Below are 6,000 nucleotides of genomic sequence, written 5' to 3' on the forward strand. Positions count from 1 at the left end.
ATCCAAGCAGCTTCTTCTCACATGTTTCTTCACCAGGACCCAGTCCCCAGGATACAGGTCATGGCAAGGGCCCTGGCACGCTGGAACCTCGGCAGCCTGTACCTGAAGAGACACAGAACGCATTGCGTCAGACAGCCCCTTACAATAGTCCAGGATCATATCATCTGTGATATTTAACAGTGCAGTAGCTGGAATAGATGGCAGCCTCATTGCTCTCCCCATTAACACCTCATGTGGTGACAACCCTGTTCTTCTGTCTGGGGTACTACGAAGGCTCATGAGGACCAATGGCAGGGCATCAGGCCAACTCAGGGTCGTTGAGGAACAGACTTTAGCTATTCTGGACTTGATCGTTCCATTGATCTGTTCCACAATTCCTGAGGCTTCTGGTCGGTAACTGCAATGCAGCTTTTGGTCAATATTTAGCGCAACACAGATCATCTTCACAAGCTCGCTGTTAAAATGTGTTCCCCTATCTGATTCCAAAAAGGCCGGCACCCCGAAGCGAGGAATGAGTTCTCTGAGCAGTAACTTGGCCACTGTGAGGGTGTCGCACCTACGTGTAGGGTATGCCTCAACCCATCTGGAGAACACACAAACAACCACCAGGACATAGCGGAGGCGGTTGCACCTTGGCATTTCAATGAAATCTATCTGCATTCGATTGAATGGACCTCCAGACCTTCCTATGTGACTTAGTGCAACTGGTGTTCTTTTCCCTACGTTCAGCTGCTGGCAGGTCACACAACGCTGGCACACTGCTTCTGCTGCTATTCTAAACTTAGGATTGTACCAAGTTTGTCTAAACACTCTCAGCATAGCATCTCTCCCTAAGTGTACTGGACCATGTATGAGTCTAGCCATTGGACTCACCATCTCATTGGGCAACACTGCTCTGCCGTCTGCTGAGACCCAAAAATGGGTCTCACCCATTACACATCCTGCCTTTTCCCATGTTTCCTTTTCAGAATCAGGAGCATTTTCTTGCATGGTTGACAGTTCATCCCAAGTATCAACAGTTTCCAGTATCATGGCTAATTCAGTTCTTACATTTATGCCACCCACATCCACCTCTGTGAAAGAGTAACCTTGTTCCGCGCAATACCGCGCAACTTCATCAGCATATCTATTGCCTTTCGAAACAAAGTCCTCATTTCTGGTATGTGCGATGCACTTTACAACTGCGATACTTGCTGGACATTGCAATGCCTCTAACAACAGGCGCACAAACTCTCCATTGCGAATGGGAGAGCCTGAAGAAGTCATGAACCCTCTTTGAGACCATAACTGCCCGTAATCATGAACTACCCCATACCCATACTGACTGTCGGTGTAGATGGTGACTCGAATTTGATTGCCTGCCAAGCAAGCACGTGTCAGGGCAATAATCTCGGCTACCTGAGCGGAGTGTACTCCTTCCAGGCACCCTGCTTCCACAACTCCTTCAATTGTACAAACAGCATAGGCTGCTCTCAACTGCCCAACTTCATCTCTTACACATGAGCCATCGACAAAGAAAACTTCGTCTGGGTCAGTCAGTGGCTCATCCACAATGTCGGGTCTGGGTTTGGTGCATAGTTCAGTCACATCGAGACAGTCATGGTCTGTATATTCATCATCATCCTCAATATCATTTGGAAGTGGCATCAAGGTAGCAGGGTTCAAAACAGAGCATCTCTTGAGGGTCACGTTCTCTGCAGCAAGAATAACTTGCTCATAGCGCGTGAGCCTGCTGTTGGTCAGATGCTGTGTTTTGGTCCTGGTCATTAACAGTTCAACAGAATGTGGCACGCACACCTCTAACGGGTGCCCCATGACAATATTTTCACATCTCTCAATGCTGACACCCGTTGCAGCAACGGATTTAAGACATCCGGGCAACGCTGCGGCTACTGGGTCTAAAGTAGCCGAGAAATAAGCAACTGGTCTACGGGCATTCCCATGGATTTGGACCAACACAGACAACGCGCAACCTTCTCTCTCACAACAGTAAAGAAAAAATTGTTTATTGTAATCAGGCATTCCCAATGCCGGAGCACGACACAGGTCCTCTCTCAGCTGTAGGAACGCCATCAAACAGTCTTTGTCCCATGGTACCGGATCACTCACCTCTTTGTGCGTCAGTTTTTGCAAGGGCTTTGCTTTCAGTGAAAAGTTCACGATCCACTGTCGGCAATAACCCACCATCCCTAGAAACATCCTGACCTCTCTCTGTGTCTGAGGCGCATTCATTTTCATGATCGCCTCTATCCTGTCTGGTGACACTTTTCGTTTGCCTTTCTCAATTCTGTGTCCCAAGTACTGCACTTCTGTCAGGCAGTACTGCAATTTTCCCGGGGACACCTTGTGCCCATTGGCAGCTAGATGATTTAACAAAGCAATGGAGTCTTCCCTGCAAGCTTCTTCTGTTTCTGACGCCACAAGGAGGTCGTCTATGTACTGGACCAGAACTGACTTCTGGGGCAGCACTAGACTTTCAAGATTTTTCTTCAAAAGCTGATTAAAGATCGATGGGCTCTCTGTATACCCCTGAGGGATACGACACCATGTTAGGACGCGATTTTCCAGCTTAAATGCGAAAAGAAAATGGCTATCTTCGTCCAAAGGGATCGAAAAGAAAGCCTGGCAAAGATCAATCACAGTGAACCACTCAGCTTGGAATGGAATCTGAAACAGTATCACTGATGGATTCGGTACCACTGGACAACACGAAACGACTATGTTATTAATCTTTCTCAGGTCCTGTACTATCCGAAATTTCCCATTTGGTTTCTGCAGACCCATAATCGGGGAGTTGCATGGACTACCCACGATTTCTTTCAGTATTCCCTGTTTAATCATGGACTCGATCACGGGTTTTATGCCTGCAATCGTTTCTGGAGTCAATTTATATTGGGGGGTTCTTGGGAATTCAGCATGCGGTTTCACCACAATTTTCACTGGGTCCACCCCTTTGACCAATCCAATCTCTTCCCCAGTGAAATCCCATACTTCTGGTGCCACTGTCTCTCTCAAGTCCCAGGGGAGCTCATCTACTGTTAAAGTAGGGTACAGTTCCACGCATATTCTAGAGTTTGCAACTTTAAAGTCTGCATCATCATCATTGGTCAATACCTCCACTCCCTGAGGCGTACAGTATATAGTACAATTTAATTTACACAACAGATCTCTTCCTAGCAGACACACAGGACTAGAATCGCAAACCACAAACTGGTGCTCATCACTGTACTTCCCTATTTTTACCTGCACCGGTTCTGTCAATTGGCTAGTTATTCTCCTGTTTGCGACCCCTACCACCTGTATGGTCTCTCCAGACATGGGCAGGTCTGGAACTGCAGCTGATCTGATCGTGGATCTAGTGGCTCCTGTGTCCACCAGAAATGTCGTAGGGCACCCTGCTACTTCTGCTTCCACATAGGGTCCCCTCTGATCTACCTCCAAGGCTGCCCCGAGGGTGCAGTCTTCTCTTTCCACTCTCTGTCCGGTTAATGGGTCCACATAATAGCACTCTTCCCCTTCCACAAACAGGGGCATTTGTCTATAGGTCTTACCCATACTCCCTACTCGAGGAGGTTGCGGGAACTGAGCTCGGGGAGGAGCCCCCCCCCCTTTGAGCACCTTTCCTTGGTATGGCGTTACCCCTCTTGTAGGCGCGCTCTGGACCTCTTCCTCCTCTATTTCTTGTTCTCCTATCTCTACATTGTAAGGGCACTCGCGTTTCCAATGCCCCACCTCGTTGCACTGGTGGCACCTAGTCGTTTTCTTCAAGGCAGCTATATCTATTCTGGGTCTAAAGGTGGAACTCTCCTCATTGCCCTTGTTCTGACTGTACTGCTTCTTTCCTCCTGTACCTGTTCCTTGCTGCTGTTGCTGTTGTCCCCCCTTCCCTGCTGCCTGCATCTGTACCACCATCAACTTTTCTTTTAGTTTCTTAGCCTTGGAATCTATCTCATCACAGCAGTACCTGGCATATCTCAGTATTTCATCTAGGGGTTTAGTTTGCCAACAAATCGAGTGTTGCTGAATCATTAAACTAATATCCGGTCTCAGTCCCAGGACGAACTTGGACACGAATTGCCCTATGTCTTTTGGATCCATTACATCCAAGCCGCTATACTGTTTAAACGCTTTCAGCAATCTCTCGTAATATTCATGAACTGTCTCTTTGGGTTCCTGTCTTGTTCGGTCTATTCTGACCCAATCTATGTCTTGCATTGGCACCTTCTCTTTCAGCCAAGTCATCACTCTCTCGTATTTTGCCATCACAATCTCGGACGGCCCATTAGTCTTGGCATCTCTCTCTGGCTCCGTTGTGGGCCACTCAGCGCTAACCTTGCATGCTGTCCACAGATCGCCTGGTACTACAATGTCAAACAGCGTGTTCAGATCTATCCAAAGGACCTTTGAGATTTTTACAAATCTCTCCACTTGCTTGTACCACTCCACTGGGCTCTCACGTAATTTGGGGAAAGAGGTGGTAAAAGCAGCTAAATCTCCCCTACTCCAAGGGACATGTACATAGTTCCCATTTGCGACTTCACGCAAAGGGTAAGCTTCTATTCCCTGCTGTCCTGGTGTCATACCAATCATGCTTCTCCTGCCGGTCCCTTTCTTGGACCACCTCTCTTCCCACTTATCTAGTGCCCTCCATGTCCTTATTCCAGTAATCAGTTCCCTTATGTGTGTTTTCAGCCCCATCGTTCTCCTCTCATCTAGGTCTCGATCTGAGTAATGCAGCCTGTGGTTACCCTGTAATGCTTTGGTTCTTGACAGATCCACCATATATTTGCCTGCTAGTTCGACTAACTTCTCATGGACTGCTCTCGCTTTTCGAGTAATGTCCTTTGCCATATACAGTATTTCATCCTGTTCATACATTTCCATTCTTTCTAAAGGCAGGGTACCATCTACCATGTCATCCAGGTCTGACCTTAAACTGGAGACATCGAGTCTCTTGGCTTTTATCTCAGCTCGCAATATGTCTTTCGAAGGGGGCTCACTGGTTTCCCTACCATCCCAACTTCGAGCTCTACGTTTGGGCTCGGGAGAGTTAATGGGTGGTCTCCCTCGCTCCCATCTCTCCAGGTCCCATGCTCGGCCATCCGATCTAGGAAGGTGATGGAACACGGGCCTGTTACCCCCACTCTCTCTCTGCCCACTCTCTTCTTCTTCTCTCCTCTCACCGCACACCTCTCTGTTATTTTCCCTCTGGTCGCTACACTCCCTTTGCCTCGTATCGCTCAGTATCCGATACGATCCTTCCTGGTTCCCCATATTCCCTGGGCTGCGCTCATTGCCGTCATCACAGGGACTATGGTGCGACCTCTCACAACTCCCATTCAGTTCTCTGGTGCCGGGCACACAGTGTGGACATTTAAAGCTGTTTCTGTACTCTTGTGCTCTCCTCTCCCCTTCACTGAGTATTGGGCGCGCCACCCCTTCACTCCCGGGGTCCCCGTTTTCCAGGTCTGTTCTACCTCCATTCCGGGCCCAATGGGTGACTCCCCTACTCCCTCTACAGTCCCACTCCGGGCTACTCTCCCCAGCCCCGCAGTGAGTCCGTGCTCTGCTGTCCTGACTTTCCCTTTCAGCTTCTGCAGCATTGATGCACTTTTGAGCCTTCACTGCCTCATCCCACTGCTTCATGTACTCATTTAGCTCTTGAAAGGATTTTCGTCCAGATCCCCTCAGATCCATTGGCCATCTAGGGCCCCCAGGATCTCCTCCCGGGTCCCCTGCTGTGTGCTTCGGTGTACTCCACTCTCTGGGTATCGGCATCTGACTTGGTGAATTAGTCGTATCGTTCCTCCTTGCCTTCTCTGCTCTTTCTCTGTCTTTCCGTACCCGTTCTTCCCCTCTTGCTCTCTCCTGGTCATATATCGATATTATAGGACCTATGGTAACAGGTACCTGTAGTGCATCTGGTAATGAGTAGGATGTGGCGCTTTCCGTTTCCGGCGCTCTTTGTACCACAAACCTCCCGACTACCTGTTGCACATG

Source organism: Lissotriton helveticus, chromosome 7, assembly GCF_964261635.1.
Source record: "Lissotriton helveticus chromosome 7, aLisHel1.1, whole genome shotgun sequence".
NCBI classification, from domain to species: Eukaryota; Metazoa; Chordata; class Amphibia; order Caudata; family Salamandridae; genus Lissotriton; species Lissotriton helveticus.